At 42.7% G+C, this 19144-nt stretch overlaps 1 long non-coding RNA gene across 3 annotated transcripts; it reads right to left on the bottom strand.

Annotated features, from left to right (window-relative positions):
- Window positions 1–626: 626 nt before the first annotated feature.
- On the bottom strand, window positions 627–13960 carry LOC122734160. 3 transcript variants are annotated; one of them, XR_006354012.1, is made up of 5 exons: window positions 13792–13960; window positions 11482–11555; window positions 9946–10045; window positions 9385–9500; window positions 627–2631 (listed from the first exon to the last, which is right to left on the bottom strand). It is a non-coding gene; the product is annotated as an uncharacterized LOC122734160 (long non-coding RNA). The 3 variants fall into 3 exon arrangements; XR_006354011.1 differs by lacking the exon at window positions 11482–11555; XR_006354010.1 differs by lacking the exons at window positions 9385–9500; window positions 11482–11555.
- Window positions 13961–19144: the final 5184 nt, after the last annotated feature.

Below are 19144 nucleotides of genomic sequence, written 5' to 3'. Positions count from 1 at the left end.
AGGCATGAAAAATAAAATTTGATGACACAGATTTATGGAAAAGGGCAGAATTTGTAACCAAACAAGAGAGAAAAATGAGATGAAAACTAAGTAATTTTGATTACATCAAATTAAAAATGTTTGCACAAAAAACCTAAGGCAGACAAAATTAGAAATAAAGAAGAAAACTATGGGGAAATTACAGAGTACATAATAAATTTTTTTTGAGGGGCAATGAGGATTAAGTGACTTGCCCAAGGTCAAGCAGCTAGTGTCAAGTGTCTGAGGCTGCACTTGAACTCAGGTCCTCCTGAATCCAGGGCCAGTGCCTTATCCACTGTGTCACCTAGTTGCCCCAATACATTCTTACATAATGTGAATTGGTGCCCTGAGGTAAAGAAGGAAGTCAGGGTTGGATCCAGGAAGGGGATCCTGGCTATGAAGGGAGGGGGCTGGCATATAGTTTAAAGACACATGAGGGGGGCAGCTAGGTGGCGCAGTGGATAAAGCATCGGCCTTGGATTCAGGAGTACCTGAGTTCAAATCCAGCCTCAGACACTTGACACTTACTAGCTGTGTGACCCTGGGCAAGTCACTTAACCCCCATTGCCCCGCAAAAAAAAAAAAAAAAAAAAAAAAAAAGACACATGAGGGAGAGGGAAAAAAGCTGGAGAAATCTAGAAACCAATGGGTGCCAGGACCAGCCACTTGGGGACCTGGCTGTATCTCACAGGAAGAACAGGTGGAGGGCAGATAAGTGAGGACCAGAGATGGACACAGACAGGGGAAGATGGGCAGTTGTGGAGGCCTGCAACATACATGCAGTAACTGAGCTTAACTGGATGGAAGAGAGACCCTTGGGGCTGGACATGCTGGTGGGTGGAACTGGGCAAAGGTCTCAAGCCAAGTCCTGATCCAGAGGTGGTGGTGTTCTTTCTGCTTTTCTCTTCTGCTTTTCTTGGAGACTTTCTCCTCTCTCCCTTGTTCCCTCCCCAATGTCCCCCCTCCCTCTCTGTCTGAGTCTGTGTGTGTCTTTTTCTCTGCCATTTCTTATCTGCCCCCCAGTTCTGCCTCCCCTTTCTCTCTCTCTTTTTTTTTTTTGCGGGGCAATGGGGGTTAAGTGACTTGCCTAGGGTCACACAGTTAGTAAGTGTCAAGTGTCTGAGGCTGGATTTGAACTCAGGTACTCCTGAATCCGGAGCCGGTGCTTTATCCACTGCGCCACCTAGCCGCCCCCCCTCCCCTTTCTCTTACCCCCTTTATTATCCTACTTCCCTAGTTGGTAAGATAAACTTGTATTGCCAATTGAGTATGCAAATATATTTTTCCTTTCTGAAACACTTTAGATGTGAGTGAGGTTCAAATGTTGCCCAACCCACCCTCCCTTTTTCCTTCCATTGTTAAAGTTCTTCCTGGGGCACCTCTTTTATGTGAGACAATTCCAACCCCCAGTCTTTTTCTTTCCCCTTCTCCCACTGTATCCCTCTTTCTCACCTATCCATTTTTTTTTAAGTGAGGCTATTGGGGTTAAGTGCCTTGCCCAGAGTCACACAGCTAGTAAATGTTAAGTGTCTGAGGCTGGATTTGAACTCAGGTACTCCTGACTCCAGGGCTGGTGCTCTATCCACTGTGCCACCCAGCTGCCCCTCACTTATCCTTTTTTAATCTTCTCAACCTAATCACTCAATCCCAGACCCTTCGTCTCTGTAGAGTCATTGTAACTTCCTAATAATGATAAAATTTTGAGAAGATGCATAAATCATCTTCCCCTATAGAAATCTACACAAGTTAACCTTCTTGAGTCCATCATGATTTCTATTTCATGTTTACCTTTTTTGGGTCCTCTTGAGTCTTGTAGGTGATTTTCTGTTCAGCTCGGGTCTTTTCATCAGGAATGTTTGAAAGTCTTCGATTTCAATAAAGATTGCGTTTTGTCTTGAAGGACTATACTCCATTGGGAGTAAGCCTGTGGTCACCGGTTTGTTTTCAGAGACAGTGTCTCCAGCCCCCGGATGTGTTGTCTTCATAATGTTTTAATACTAGATGTGTGTCAGCAGAAAGCAATTTTATAGTTACCGGCATGTTCTCAGAGACTGTGTCTCCAGCCCCAGATGTCTCGTCTAGTGAATGTTTTAAGACTAGATGCGATTTCCCTGAAAGTAATTTTGTAGTAACTGTTAAGTTCTCAGAGACAGTGTCTCCTGTCACAAGTATTTTTTCCTCAGTGTTCAGAGACTAGATGTGCTTCCCCAGAAAGCAAGCCTATAGTAAGTGGAATGTTCTCAGAAACAGTGTCTTCAACCCCAAATGTCTCGTCTGGTGAATGTTTTAAGACTAGATGTGATTCCCCTGAAAGTAATTTTGTAGTAACTGTTAAGTTCTCAGAGACAGTGTCTCCTGCAACAAGTATCTTTTCCTCTGAGTGTTTGGAGACTCGATGCATTTCCCCAGAAAGCAATTGTGTAGTAACAGGAATGTTTTCAGAAACAGTGTTTTCAGGCACAAGTATCTTTTCCTCTGAGTGTTCGGAGACTAGATGTGCTTCCCCAGAAAGCAAGCCTGTAGTAAGTGGAATGTTCTCAGAGATGGTATCTTCATCCACAAGTATTTTTCTTCTGAATGTTATAGTTGTCCTGACTTTGTTTTTCTTTTCTAAAAAAAATATGATATGTCATAAGGGATGGCTCTCAGGGAGGGGGAGAGGGAGAGGTAGGTATGGGATATCATGTTTTAAGAAGGAAAAAACATAGATAATTTTTTAAACCAAGTCAGGTCTCAAGGATATTAATGGAGGGAGGGGGAAGAGGATAAAACAGGGTTTTGAACACATGGAGAGACCACCACCACTGCTGGATCCAGGGCTAGGCTTGGGACCTCCAGTACAGGGAGAGGAGATCTTTGCTCTGTTCTGGCTACCTGCTGGAGTGCCCAGCCCCTGTGTGTCTGGCTTCTGTTCATCCATACTCAGGTATCTTAATGCCTGTCACCAGGCCCCACATGTCACCTGTTCTCTCCTGTCTGGGTCTGTATCCAGGCCCAAAGTGTTTGTACCTAATCCTCTGTGTTCTTTTGTTTTTTTGTTCCAGCCAGGACCCCATGTGGCTGGCACTGGCTTTGCATCTACCTCCTGTTCTCACTTCTCTGTCCCTGGACCCTTGGTGTCCTTGAACCTTGTGCAGATCCCCTCCTTCCACAGACATATGAACGCCTTCCAGCTTCCCCCTCTCCCTTCCCTAAGGGCAAAGTTGCATTTGGTAGAAAACAGAAGAGATAAGTGACACCAATTTGGAAAAATTGGACAGTGTATCAACTCCTAAAATGGAAATGGATAGCAGAGTGGATTACAAATAAAAATCCAACAATATGTTACTTCCTGGAAACACATGTTAAAATGTGAGGTACACATTGAACTTATATGCACCAAATCCCATAGCATCTAACTTTTTAAAAGAAAACTTAAGTGAATGACAGGTAGAAATAGATAGTAATAATATAATACTGGGGGATTTTAATCTTCCCTTCTCAGAATTAGATAAATCTAACAAAAAAGAAATAAGAAAGAAGATAAAGAAGTGAATAGAACCTTAGATAAGCTGGAAATGAGAGGTATCTGGGGAAAACTAAATGGAAATAAAAAGTAATACCCCTTTTCTCAGTGGTACATGGTATCTTTACAAAGATTGACCATATAGTAGGGCAGAAAAATTTTATAGCTAAAAGCAGAAATATTAAATGTTTTCTGTAAAGATCACAGTGCAATAAAATATATTAATTGAGAGACCATGGAAATATAGAAAAAAAAACTAATTGGAGTCTAAACAGACTATTCTTAAGGAATGTATGGGTAAAATAATAGAATCAATCAGTAACTTTATTAAAGAAAGTGACAATTATTAGAAAACAAAATATATATGGGATACAGCAAAAGCAGTAATCAGAGGAAAATTTTAGTGCTTACATCAATAAAAAAGAACAGACTAATGAATGGGGCATGCAATTAAAAAGAAAACTAGAAAAAGGACAAATTAAAAATCTCCAATTAAACACTAAATTGGGCAGCCTAAAAATTAAAGGTGAAATTAATAAACTTGAGTGTAAGAAAACTATTGGAGGCAGTTAGGTGGCCCAGTGGATAGTGCACCGGCCCTGGAGTCAGGAGTACCTGAGTTCAAATCTGGCCTCATACACTTAACACTTACTAGCTGTGTGACCCTGGGCAAGTCACTTAACCCCAATTGCCTCACTAAAAAGAAAAGAAAAGAAAACTATTGAATTAAAAAATAAATCAGGAACTGGTGTTATAAAAAATAAATCAGGGCAGCTAGGTGGCGCAGCGGATAAAGCACTGGCCTTGAATTCAAGAGAACCTGAGTTCAAATCCAGCCTCCGACACTTGACACTTACTAGCTGTGTGACCCTGGGCAAGTCACTTAACCCACATTGCCCCACCAAAAAATAAAAAAATAAATCAAACACATGAAGCAGTGGTTAGTATGACTGAAAAAAGATACAGAAGAAATCCAACTTGCTAGTATTAAAAATGAAGAGCAAATATACTACTTTTCTGTGCTTTTTCTATTTTTTAATATACTACCTAAAGAAGATGAAATCAAAGCAATTATTAGGAGTTATTTTGCCCAATTACATGCCAATAAATTTAACAACTTATGCGAAATAAAAGATTATTTACACAAATTCAAATCCCCTCGATAAGCAGAAGAGGAAATAGCATATCTAAACAGATCTATTAAAAAAAAAGAAATTGAACAGGATAAAGGAGTTTACTAAGTAAAAAGCACCAGGACCAGATGGAATGACAAGCAAATTTTATCAAATATTTAAAGGCCTACTAATTCCAATATAAAATAAATTATTTAGAATAATAGGCAAAGAAAGGGTCCTACCAAACTCCTTGTATAAAACAAGTATGATACTGATACCTAAGCTAGAAAAAATAAAAATAGAGAAAGAATATTATAGAAGAATTTCATTAATGAATATGGATGTAAAAATCCTACATAAAATACTAGAAAAAAGACTTCAACAATATATTACAAAGATTATACATTAGGACAAATTTGGATTCATACATAGAATGCAGGAATGGGTCAAGCTAAGGAAAACTAATAACATAATTGATTATATCAATGAGAAAGGTAACAAAAACATATGGTAATATCAACAGATGCAGAAAAGGCATTTGATAAAGAAGAACACTCATTTCTAATACAAGCACTTGAAAGAATAGGCAAAAATGGATTTCTTTTAAATTGATAAGAAGCATTTACCTATAACCATCAGCAAGCATTGTTGATAATGGGCATAAGCTAGAAGAGCTCCCAGTAAGGTCAGATGGGAATCTAGGTTGCTCACTGTCAACAATATTATTCAGTATTGTAAAGGAAATCCTAGCAATAGTGATAAGAGAAGAAAAAGACAAAGAAAGAATCAGAGGACTAGTGATGAAGCATACTATCCACCTCCAAAGAAAGAACTGATATTGATTGAACACAGACTGCAGCATACTGTTTTTCTCTTTATTTCTTTCATTTCCCCCCCTGGTATTTGAGTTTTCTTGAACAAAATGACTAATATGGCAATGTTTTACATAATTGCACATGTATAACCTATATTTGATTGTTTACTGCCTCAGAGAGGGTGAATGGGAGAGAGGGAAGGAGGGAGAGAAGTTGGAACTCAAAAGTTTGAAGAAAAATGTTTATTAAAATTTAAGAAAAGACACAATAATAAAGATAGCAAGTAAAAAAAGACAAGAAAAGCATAGAGATCCCTTCACAGAATAATGAAGAGCAGAATAGGCAGAATGCAGAGAACATTCTATACAATAATAGCAGTATTGTTTCTGGAACAACTTTGATTAACCAAGTTATTCTGACTATTAGAAATACCCAAATTTATTGCAAAGTGTCCAGGAAGGAAAAAAGCAGCTATAATATAAAAAAAACCCTGACATGTATACATACATACATACATACATACACATATATATATATGTACAGTTTATGTACACAAATATACACACAGACTTACTTCTACTGGTAGCCATCTCAAAGTTTGTGTGGGGAAGGGGAAAAAAAGAAAGGTGCATGATAACTGGGTGGTGTATTTGAAAGAAATAGCAAGTTGTACATTGTATATTGGCGATCTCAGGGCAGTGCTGTTTTTCTATTCCACTATGTTATAGAAATGCTTATTTTATTTCTTTAATTCAGAATAAAATAAATAAAAATCTAGCAAAAGAAATCAATACCTCACCCCATGTATCAAACAGATACAGGCATTAGATATGAAAGGGGAATCATGAGAAAATTAAGGAAACAGCGGGCATCTAGGTGGTGCAGTGGATAACACTGGCCCTGGATTCAGAAGGTCCTGAGTTCAAATGTGGCCTCAGACACTTGACACGTATTAGCTGTGTGACCTTGGGCAAGTCACTTAACCCTCATTCACCCAGAAAAAAGAGAGAAAATTAGGGAAACAAAGAAACAATGATTTTCACATCTATGGATGGGGAAAAGGTCATGACAGAACAAGCCACAGAGAGGATCACAGAAAACTAAAGGTATCATTCTGCCTCTATAACATTGAAATATCTTTGCCCAAGCAAATCTAATGCAGTTAAGTTAGAGTGGTAACAGTTAAATGAGGAAAAACATCTTTGCAGTAAATTTCTCTAATGAATGTTGCATATGCAAGATATATATTGTAACAATTGGAATGACGCCGCCTGCTGGAGACTTACTGTAGAAAAGCTCCACCATGAGGTGAACGTCTCTGAGGGCAAGACCATGAGTCTTTTCTTTGGCGTCAGGAAGTGACATTTGCTGGTGGGAGGAAGAAAGGGGAGTCTGGCGCTCTGACTCAAGTCTCTTTCCTGTGGACTCTGGCAGAGAGTGGAGCTAGAAACGCGCTCTCCCTTTAATAGATAGATAAATGTAGGCCGTTCTCTCTCTCATGACCAAATTCTTATTCTCCTTAATAAATGCTTAAAAGCCTAACTCTTGCTAAAGCTTATAATTTATTGGCGACCACTCATTAGATATTTTAGACAGACTAGCTAGAATTTTAGCCTTTAACAATATGGAATTGATTCCAATAGGAATCATTAAGAGTGATTCTCCAAGAGGTCAATGCATATGAACAGGAAGTTTTCAAAGGAAGAAATCCAAATTATCCATGGCCCTATGCCAAAATGCTCCAAATCCCTTAGAATTACACAAGTGCACATTAAAACAACTCTGTTCTTTTAGTGTATAAGTCAGAGATACCCACAGGTTCAGAGTCTTTGTTACACAACAACCTCCATGGAAGTGCCCCTTTCACCAGATTCTGCTTGAAACCAGAAAACAATATATACCATTAAATGAACCATCACTATACAAAAAAGATGATGGGGGTGAAGGGGAGACAGAGACTGTCTTCTTTCTTCCCATCCCCAAGGCTCTGTAAGTTCAAAGGAAATCTGCTACTGTGAACCGCCCACTGACTTCCCAGGATCTCGTTTGATTCCAACATTAAATCAGAAGGAAAAGGGGCAGCTAGGTGGCACAGTGGATAGAACATGGCCTTGGATTCAGGAGGACCTGAGTTCAAATCTGGCCTCAGACACTTGACACTTACTAGCTGTGTGACCCTGGGCAAGTCACTTAACCCCAATTGCCTCACCAAAAAAAAAAAAAATCAGAAGGAAAAGATTGCTGGTGCTCAAGCCTCTTGGAAGAGCCTGGCACAACAGAGAGATATGCTCAGAGGGTTGGTTTTGCATTCACTGACATGCTCCACATGACAGCTCCTCCTGAACATAGGGTCTGCAGGGCCAAGATTTTTCTTTTATGTTAGAGTCAGACAGGAAGAGGAATCATAACAACAACTGTAGACTGGGAGAATTGGGAACACTATTTGGAGGCTCAAAAAGTTTGAGGAAATGCAGAGGTGACAATCAACAAAATCAGTCAGTCCCATGTCTCACAGACATCAGTGGGGAAGCAACTCCTGTAGAGAAGGGGCCCTTCAACTTCTCAAACTACCAAAGAATTATTTTATACAGCAAGGAAAATAACAAAGTTCATCTGGCAGAACAAAATTTTAAGAATATCATGGGAATCAATAAAATAAAGATGTGAAGGAAGACAGCCTAGCCATACCAGATCTCAAGCTGTATTATAAAGCACTATTATCAAATCAACCTGGTACTGGCTAAGAAAGAGAGTGCCAGATCTGTGGAAGAGATGAACTACACAATTCATTGTAGTAAATGACCATGTTAATCTAGTATGTGATAAACCCAAAGATTCAAGCTTTTGTTACAAAAACTCATTATTTTACCAAAACTGCTAGAAAAATGAGAAAACAGTATGGGAGAAACTAGGTACAGATCAACATATTATATTGTACACCAAGATAAGCTCAAAATGGGTGCATTCTTTACACAGAAAAACTGATACCTTAAGTAAATTAGGAGAGCAAGAAATCATTTACCTGTCAAATCTATGGAGAAAGATAGTATTTATGAACAAACAAGATATAGAGCATAACAAAATGTAAAATGGATCATTTTGATTACATAAAATTTAAAAGTTTTTGTACAAACAAAACCAACACAACCTAAATTAGAAGGAAAGCAGAAAACTGGAGAAGGGGACAATTTAAAAGTATCTCTGATAAATGCCTCATTTCTTTTTTTTTGGGGGGGGGGTTTGTGGGGCAATGGGGGTTAAGTGACTTGCCCAGGGTCACACAGCTAGTAAGTGTCAAGTGTCTGAGGCTGGATTTGAACTCAGGTCCTCCTGAATCCAGGGCTGGTGCTTTATCCATTGCGCCACCTAGCCACCCCAAATGCCTCATTTCTTAGAGAGAAACGAGTCAAATTTAAAAGAATATAAGTCATGCACCAATTGATAATGGGTCAAGGGATATAAAGAGGCAGTTGTAAGACAAAGAAATCAAAGCTATCCTTAGTCATTTGGGAAAATGTCTAAATCCATATTGATTAGAGAAATGCATATCAAAACAACTCTGAGATACCACCTCAGACCTATCCTATTTGATAACATGTCTGACAAGGGCTTCAGAGGGTGGGAAAAATTGGGATATTGATGCACCATTCCTGGAGGTATTGTGAAGGAAAATTTGAAAAGATAGCAAAAGGGGCATAAAACAGTGCATAGCCTTTGTTTCACTACTAGGTCTGTATCCAATAAAGATCAAATAAAATAGTAAAGGAGCTATGTGTAAAAAATATTCTAAACCACACTCCATGGTATATTGTAAATGGAAAAATGACCTTATCATAAAATATCATACCAATAAAAAATCAGAAGAGAAATAGATCATGTACCTGTCAGACAATTATAAAAGGTACAATCAGTAACTTTGATTACTTACAAGTGAAAAGCTTCTGCATAAACAGCACTAATATAACCAGGATAAGAAGGGAAGTTGTTGATTGGGAAAATGTCTCGATCAAATTGGGTGTAATATCCAAGATATACAACTTTCCCCTGTGGATAAATGGTCAAAGGATATGAACAAGTCTCAAAAGAATGACTGCAATGTATGTGTAACTATGAGAAAAAAGTGCTCCAAATCACCAATAATAAATGAAATACAAAACAAAAGATCCCTGAGGTTTTACCTGCAACTCTATGAAATGACAAAAAGGACAAAGAAAGTAGATGTGCATTCACTGGGGAATGGCTAAACAAAGCAGGGGTCATGAGCATCATGGAGTATTACCACTACAATGGGAGAAATGATGGAGGGGATGAAGACAAAGAAACATAGAAAGAGCTTTGAGAACTGATGGTGAGAGAAGTAAGCAGAGGCAAGAAAACAGTAGACATGGTAAGCACAATACTTTAAATGGAAAGAAGAACGCACCAAAAATTAAAAGTATGTGGAACAAAATGTTAAAGATTAATTAGGAATCAAAACAAGATATGACACCATCAACTTAGCCCTTCCTGGAGGGGAGAGGTCCACAGCTGGTACACTGCTCACGTTTTCCAAATGTATCCATCACTCAGGCCGACTTCTTTCTTCCTCCCTACAACAAAAAATACTCTTTGTCACATGGGATGGCTCTCACTGAGAGGAAGGGAGATACATGGGATCTCTTGGTGATGCAAGAAAAGAAAACATCAAAAACATTTTTGAAAGAGGTCAAAAATCTCAAGGATAGAAATGGAAGGAGGCAAGAAAGGGGTCTGGGTAGATGTTAATCAGCAGCAGGTCTCAAATCATACCACAAGTCAATGATTAAGAAACTAAACTGGTACTTCTTTAAGATAGAGGTTAATCAGTGGAAAAGATGAATGATCTGTTATATAGAGAAGCAACCAAACACAATAACATAGTCTTTACTAAATCCAAAGAAAGCTGCTGGGGTAAAGGAAGGGCAGGGGATGACCCACTATGTGATAAAAATCAGGATAAATCAAAAGCAGTTTGGGGAGATATCTGAGAGGAGATCAACACCTCACACCCCATATCAAATTCAACTACAAATGGATACAGGAATTAGATCTAAAGGTGGAATCATTAGCAAATCAGAGAAACAAAGAGGAAATGACTTTCCCCATCTTTGGACAGGGAAGAGGTTGGGACAGAGGGGAATCACAGAAGATGGACAATTCTGCTTCTAAAAAGAAATGTTTTGACAGAGATAAATATAACGCAGTAAAATTAGGGGGGTAAGAGTTAAGTGAGGAAAACATCTTGGTAGTAAAGTTCTCTAATAAATGTTGCATATGCAAGCTATGAGGAACAGACTTAAATTTCAAACATTAAAGAGCCATTCTCCCAGAGGTCAAAGTGATACAGTAGTAGATTTAATTGATCAAATGGGTCAGGAGGTGTCCCAAAGAATTACAAGACTTTGTGACTCAGTTTTCCAAGTTTCATTAAAATACTGTAAGGCCACAGGGAGAAGCATCCAAAGGAGATAGGTGTCTCAGTTTGGGAGATGGAAATGGTTATATTTATAGTGAGACAAAGTAGCTTATCTCCTCATTATCCTAATCTCCTTCTTAAGGAGGTACATGGGAGGTCTGAGCCTAATTTGGACTTCCTGGGGTTCTAAGACAACCCCCAGGAGGGTACCTTTTTTCTTGGAGGTGCATTTTTGGGGCTTATAAGGTGAACTTCATAAGGTGAACCTAGGACACATTTGGCCTTCTCTGCACATGTTCCTAAAGATAGGCTTAAACTCGTCAGACCCAGAGGGTCTCTGTGTTTATGAGATCTCTTTATTTAAGGTCTGGTTTCTAGGTGTCCTGTCATCTAGGAATATTAATGGCTATTAATGGTTAATGGGCCCTGGTTACTGTCTCTGTTGATAGTAAGGGTTGATAGGGACTCTTGGTTACTGTAACGTTCATAAGAACACTAACTTGGAGGGCAGATTGGGGGAAGAAGATAGAAAATAAAGTAAATATCATGGGGAGCAAATAGGATGGAGGGAAACACAGTTAGCTGTAGTACCTGGGGAAAAATTTGAAGCAGAGGCAAGAGCAATATAAGATGAGGATGATGATGGTGGTACTTCCTTTGCTGGGCTGTTGTGAAGAAAATTCTTTGTCAGTTATAAGGTACCATATAAATGTTAGCTATTATTGTGGCAATAATCAACCTCATGGTAAACTCCCTTTAAAGAACACCAACCTTAGCCTCTCTGTTAACCCTTTTAGGTACTAGTGATCTCAGGTTATCTGTTAACTCCTTTTAGCTACAGTTGATAGGTTATCTATTAGCCCCTTTTAGAGCTCTGGTCTTAGTTAGAGCTCAGATCTTAGGTTGTCTGTTAATCCCATTTTAGCCTCCTCCATCAAAAGGATATGAACAGGAAGTTTTCAAAGGAAGAAAGCCAAGCTATCAATAAACATATGACCAAATGCTACAGACCCCTCATAATTAGAGAACTGTAAATGAAAACAACTCTGCTCTTTCAGGCTGTATAAACCATAGAGATCTGTAGGTTCACAGACAGTCCCCTCTTTCTGTCTGACAGTAACTTACATGGAAATGTTCCTTCACCAAGTGCTGGTTGAAACCAGAATAAAAATAAATGTAACATTAAGTTTCACGTGGTCAAACAGAAGAGATGGGGGGCAGCTGGATGGCACAGTGGTTAGAGCACTGGCCCTGGATTCAGGAGGACCTGAGTTCAAATCCGGCCTCAGACACTTGACACTTACTAGCTGTGTGACCCTGGGCAAGTCACTTAACCCTCATTGCCCTGCAAAAAAAACCAACCAAACAAAAAAACCCAAAAAAAACAAACAGAAGAGATGATGGGGAGAAGGTGGAGGAGATTTCATCAACTACGTCCTCTCTTTCTAAGTCCAAGGTCAAGCAGGTGCAGGCCTGGAGGGAGGGAGGAAGAGAAGAAGCCAGCCTTCACTAGAGGATGGGGGAGAGTGTCCCCAAAGGCTTTATCCAGATGGCTTCCACTCCACCCCATTACCCTCCAAGCCCTGAGCCCTCAAGACATTGGGAAGGGAAGTAGCCCAAGGCAAAGTATACATTTACACCCCCACCTACACACACAAAGTCCCACTTACATACAGGACAAGCATAGACAATGGTATCAATACTCCTGCAACACCCCAGGGGGAAAAGGTAGGGGCAGGGACAGCAGGAAGGGCAGGGGCAGGGGAACAAAGAGAGAAAGATCTTACCTCCCACACCCCCAATCATGCACATGCAGGACCCCTGGGAACTGGGGACAGATAAAGGAGATGAGGGGAGGGGAAGACAGTGAAGGGCAGACAGACCTCCCAAGGCTCCCTGCCCAGGCTCCAGAGAACAGGGGACCCAAATCACCTCCTCCAAAGACACAAAGAATTGATGGGGTGGAGGATCAGGATAGTGACATCACAGTAAGGGTGGGATAGTGGTGGTGCTGGCCAGTGGGAGACAGGAGAGCCCGGACCACTGAGGGAGCAGGGCTGACCTACTCCCTGAACAGAGGGAGGAGGGATGTCTGAAGGAGATAGGGAGGGGAGGGGGCTCTGTGACATCATTCCAGAGGAGCGGGGAGCGCCAACCTGCCTTCTGCCCTTTCTTTGTTCTGAGAAATCTTTATCCTAGCTTTTACCTTTTGCCAAATGAGTTTTCAAGAATTGACACAACAGCTTAGTTATCATGAGATATCAACAGATAAAAACCAACACTTCGGCACCAAGACGCTGGATAGCTCCACCAAATATCCTCTCAGTAAACCCCCTAATCTAGTCATAGATACACATGCATGAAACAGAGGAAGCCAGATGATGAATGGGGAGGGGAAGAGGCCAATCACTATGTGCTCTCTTCCCAAGTCCAAGGTCAAGCAGGAGCAGGACTGGAGGGAGAGAGAAAGGAAGAGAAGACCCCAGACTCCACTTGAGGAGGGGAGGGAGCATCCCAAAGACTTTATCCAGCTGGCCACCACCCCACCCCCTTACCCCAGGAGCCCTCAAGACAAAGGACTAAGAAGGGAGGTAGCCAAAGGCAAATGGGAACTCTGGTCGATGCTGGAGGGGCAGGCACACAAAGGTAGAAACGTGTTCCTACACACATATACACACACTCCCACCTACACACACAAGATCCCACATACACATACAGCACAAGCATAAACAATGGTATCAGTACTGCTGCAATACCCCACCCACATCCCTCAGGGCACTGAGACAAGGTTATGGGGACAGGAAGGTTCTGGAGAACTTTGGAGGGGGGCATCTATGAGAAAACTAAGAAGGGGAAAGGTAGGGGCAGGAGGGCAGGGGCAGCAGGAAAGGGAGAGCTTACCTCACCCATCTGCAGTCAAGCACATGAAGCTCCCTTGGGCATTGGTCAGGGGGCAGGGAGGAGGTATAGGAGGGTTGGGGAGTAGAGTATAAGCAACAGGCAAACCTCCAGCTGCCCAGGGCCCCATGCCCAGCCTCCATGGAACTGGGGACCCAAACCTCCTTCTCCTCCAAAGACACAAAGGACTCATGCTGGGGGAGGACCAGAATAAATGCGGTGGTGCTGCCTGACCTCAGCCAATGGGAGTGTGAGATTTAAAATTGGATATTAGATCATAAATCTCCCCTACTTAACCCTTCCCTTAATTTATCTCCCAGACTAGTAAATGGAAGAAGCTTCTGGTTTTCTAGATAGAGCCTTTATTGTATATAAGGTGATGTTGATTAGAAGGATAGGAAAATAGAAATACAGTACAAATCGTCTTAAATCTAGGCTTAGTCTATATTCCTTATAAAAACTCACCAAACCGATTTAGGCCACCTTTGGAGTGAGTCAGACCGTCTGTGCCACGCCGCCAGGAGTCCTGCCAAGCCGGCAAAAAGGCCACTCTCGTTCTCTCCACCCCGGAAGTCAAAAAAACCCCGGCAGGCAGTCTGACATGCGCAGCAGGCGGACTGTACCCAGCAGGCAGTCTGACATGCGCAGCAGGCGGACTGTACCCGGCAGGCAGTCTGACATGCGCAGCAGGCGGACTGTTCATCTCCTCCCCAAAAGGGTGGTCCTTGAAAAACTGGCGTCTTTCAGTTATCCTAACCGACTGTTAAAAACTTTCATATTTTACCACAGGAGACAGGAGAGGTGGGACCACTGAGGGAGCAGGGATGATCTCATCTTAGAGCAGAGGGAGGAAGGATGCAGGAAGGAGGGAGAGGGCTCTGTGACATCCTTCCAGAGGAGTGGGGAGCCCACCTTTCTGCTCTTTCTTTGTTCTAAACTGGATGTGCTAAAGGCAACTCCAAATGAATATGTTTAATAAAGAAGGCGTGGTTCCCCCAGAAACCCATTCCTCTGTTGAGCTTCCTTTTTACTGATAAGGACATAAGTACCCTTCTAGGCACCCAGGGTTGCCACCTGGAAGTCACACTCTGACAGGTGACCTTAGGCCTTACCTTGCCTAGAAAGAACTAAGCCTCCACCTCACTGTCTGGCCACCAGCTCTAAACAATGTTCCCTAAGGTGGAAGATTGGGTCTCTGTCTCTTTGTAGGTTCTGTACCTCCAGAATCCGTTTACAGGCTGGATTTCATGTTGTATCTGAGGGAAACTCTGGAGAGCCCAGGCAACTTCCTGGCTTCTCTCTGCCATCTTGGCCCTGCCCTCCTGAAACTAGAACAAAAAATAAATACACCATTCAATTAAATGACACCACAGAAAAGAGAGGATAGGAAGAATGGGAGGGGAAGAGTTCCTAGACTGTCTCCTCTGCCCAGCCCCAAGGCCAAGCCAAGGATGGGAGGAAGTGAGGAAGAAAGGATGGGAACGTCCACCTGAGGAGGAGAGGGAGAGAGTGTCCCCAAAGGCTTCTCCCTGCATCTTCTACTGCAAACCCCCTCCATGACCCCTGTAAGGGGCTAAAATTCTAGCTATACTATCTAAAAAATCTAATGAGTTGTCACCAATGAATTATAAGCTTTAGCAAGAGTATTTAAATGTTTAAGTATTTATTAAAGAGCATTAAGATCAGAGAGAAAGGTAAAAATCTAACTATTTCTAAGAGACCCCATGATCGGACCAGCCATGGTGAGGTCAGGAACCAAAAGAGAGAAAAAACCCTCTGCCAGGGTCTACTTCCTACTTCATGTCCTCCTCCCAGAAATGGGAGGCTCCTCAAGTTGATTGGTTGGTAACCTTGATAGATAGTACCCACGAACAAACATCACTTCCTGACGCCAAGGACCTTGACCACATGGCTTGCCCTCAGAAGCCTTCTCCTCGTGGAGGAGCTTTCCTATAGTAGCTCTCCAGCAGGTGGTCATTCCAATCGTTATACCCTCCCCCCCAACCCCCAGTCCTCCATACAGAGGCCTGGGCAAGTAGGTAACCCTAGCCAGAAACCATCCTGGAGGACCATTCACACACACACACACACACACACACACACACACACACACACACACACACACACACACACACACACACACGTTTACCCTTGAGCATGCCCACCCACCCTCAAACACACAGCTGATCCTACCGACATACACAACAAAGGTAGAAACAAAGGAATGAAGATCCCCACACCCCTTACACACATCCCTCTGGAAGCTGAGAAGCCAATTGGGGGGAAGCATGAAAAGTTTGGGAGGGAACCGGAAGAGGACAAGAATGGGAGGGGCTGAGGAGGAGCAGGGGAGGGGCCACTTACCTCACACCCAGCCCCTCAGGCAGGACCCTCAGGATCGGTCAGTAGGGAGGATGGGGGTAAAGGAGAGCAGGGGTGTGGTGGGGGAGGGGAAGGGGGGAGGGGGGAGGGGCAGCAGACCTCGAGCTGCTCGTGCCCCTTCTCCAGACTCAAAGGAAGAGGGAAATCATCCATCCTCTTCCTCCTCCAGAGACAAAGAGGACTTATACTAATAGGGTGGGAGGAGATAGCTCCACGGTAACATCACAGTAGGGTGGGGCTAGTCTCCTCCCAGAACATAAGAGAAGAGAGGAGGGAGAAGAGGGGGCTTTGTGACATCAAGCCCAGAGCAGTGGAAACCTTTCCCCGCCCCCCAATCCCTCCTCTCAGTCCCCATCACCCAGCCTGGCTAGGGGAGGGGGCCCCACTGCATCTTGCACCTGGAGGTGGAGTTGAGGCTGACCAGGGTCCCAAGTTCCTGAGGACAGGATGCTGGGTCTGGGATGGGGGCGACGGCTGAGCTCAGCTTGGGGTTGTTGAGGGTCGAAACTGGGAGAGGGAGGGCGAGAAGGGGGAGGGGCAGGTCTCAGCCTCCTTTCTCCAGGCAGGAGGAGACAAAGATCAGGCGGGAACAGGGGGGCACCCAGTCACATCAGCTGCCTTTGTCCATGTGTGGGTACCCTGGTCTAAAGCCTATTATCATGTAAAACTTCCAGAGCCTGGACAAGAGGGAGCCACACCCTCCTCTCTGTAGTCAGTAGAGGGCTACCAAGTGACTTCATCATTTTCTTTCTCAAACTATTTCAGATTTGGGACTTTATTCTCTCCCACACCAGCTTCCTTGCCGTGAATTAGCACAGTGGAGAAACAACTGGAATTGGAGGCTCAAGACCTAGACTAGCGTGCTGCTGCCTTACTAATTGTGTGACCATAGGCAAGCCACTGAAACTCTCTAAATCTCAGTTTTCATGAATGTAAAATGGGGGTGATAATAATACCTATGCTAAGTAAATTACCGGGTGGTTGTGAGGTTCATATGAGATGTTTACAAAGTGCTTTTCAAACCCTGGAGCACCGTAGAAGTGTTTATTATTACTGTCATTATTATTCCTCTCTGTTAATCTTTTGGATGGAGTTTACATATCATGCTATCTAATCTTTTCTTTTGAATGTTCTTTTAGATCACTGCACAGAATTACTGTCCAATGAAAGTAACTAAGAGTGTTGGGATGTTACCTCATCTGCTGCAGGCTCCATGAAGCCGTCTTTAGGGCAATTCTAGGAGGACCCAGGACTGTGGGGATCACATGTTCCTCATACCTTTCCCTTCTTCCCCTAGGTCTCTGTATGCCCAAATCCTTGCATCCATGCAGATTATATATTAGGGACATTGGGAATGCTATTAAAATATTGCTGTTGCATTTTTATGCATCAGTGTTATAACTGGGAGATGGAGGCAAGAGTTTTGTTCCATGGCACTGTTCCAGTTCCAGGACAATTTATTTCTGAATTCTCAATGATATCCCAAGGTCTCCATTGGTAGTTCATGTGAACATTTGTCATTTGGCTATTGTTGAAGTATAGTGAGCTTCTAATGGATAATCCCAGCCACCACTTCATGTCTTGCTAAGTAAAATACACCCTCCAGAACATTCACCGGAATTCAGTAAAATAGACATAAAAGGGGCTTCACGTGTGTTATTTCGTTTGATTGCATTCAGCACCACACCAATGTAAATACAAGAAATGGGAGTCAATGCCAGCCTGCTGCAAACATGCTGGCAGATACAGAGGTTCCTAAGTGGCTTAGCATCCAGGATTCAGAAGGAAGAAGTGAAATTGCAATTCCAGTCCATTCCTTCCAAATTCTGGCCCTGGGTTCTTGTCACTTTCACCAGGAAACTCCTCATGGGTGGTTTGTATTGGCACTTACCTTATGTAGTAAGCTGGGCAATGGGATGGAAGAGGGAAGAAAAACTGAACAGAAACTGCAGGCAGCAGCACCAACATCATCAGAACCGCCACCAGTATCATCACCATCGTCGTCATTGTCATCGTCCCCACCACCAGTCAGCATGATTACTGACAGTCACTATTCTCAGGACCAGCACAAATGTCTGCATTGAACAATTCCAAAAACATCTATTTAGAACCCATCAGCATGACTTCAACTGAGCATCCAGGGGATGCTGCTGCTTTGGTGCCTGCCACAAACACCCCTCCCCAAATTAAGCTACTGAGGTTTCTTCCAAAACCAAAATGAAAAACCAACAATTCTTTTTAGGTTTTTAGTTAGTTTGTTTGTTTTTGTTTTTGGTGAGGCAATTGGGGTTAAGTGACTTGCCCAGGGTCACACAGCTATTAAGTGTCAAGTGTCTGAAGCCGGATTTGAACTCAGGTACTCCTGACTCTAGGGCCGGTGCTTTATCCACTGCACCACCTTGCCACCCCAACGATTCTTTTTAAATGTCACTTTACAATTTGCATGTGCACTTGCTCCAGAGAAAAGACCATTCTGCCACATTCACCATAGTGAGGAGCCCCAGTAATTATAAATACTAAAGCCCATATTAAACTGTCCAGTACCTGCCTGCCATGAGGATCCTGCAGCTGACACCAACCCTGTTCACATGCTTGTCCTTTGCAAGGAGCCCTGCACCAGCAGGAATTCGATGGAATTGAGCGTGAGGGATCTGACAAGGCCTGAAGCAAAGCCAAGAACAAGTTGTAAGCGCCCCACATGTAAAGGTGTGACAGGCCAGGACTGTGTTAGAAGATAAGGGCTACCCTTTCATACCTCCGAGCTTGTCTCTCTATTTGTCTTCAGAAAGTGTTGCTGGCCTCATCTCTCTCCATGGTCTCATCAGTGGCACAGAAAGGTGCCACCACACTTGCTATGTGGACCTGGAAGACAATGCAATGGCCAGAACTGCAGAGCTGAAGGGAAAGGGAGCAGAAGAGCTAAAAGACTTTCAGCTTGGAAGGGCTCCAAGCTCAGCGGGACTTGCATACTGGA

The sequence above is a fragment of the Dromiciops gliroides genome, chromosome X (assembly GCF_019393635.1).
Source record: "Dromiciops gliroides isolate mDroGli1 chromosome X, mDroGli1.pri, whole genome shotgun sequence".
Classification (NCBI taxonomy): Eukaryota; Metazoa; Chordata; class Mammalia; order Microbiotheria; family Microbiotheriidae; genus Dromiciops; species Dromiciops gliroides.
This window is presented reverse-complemented; position numbering and strand designations above follow the sequence as displayed.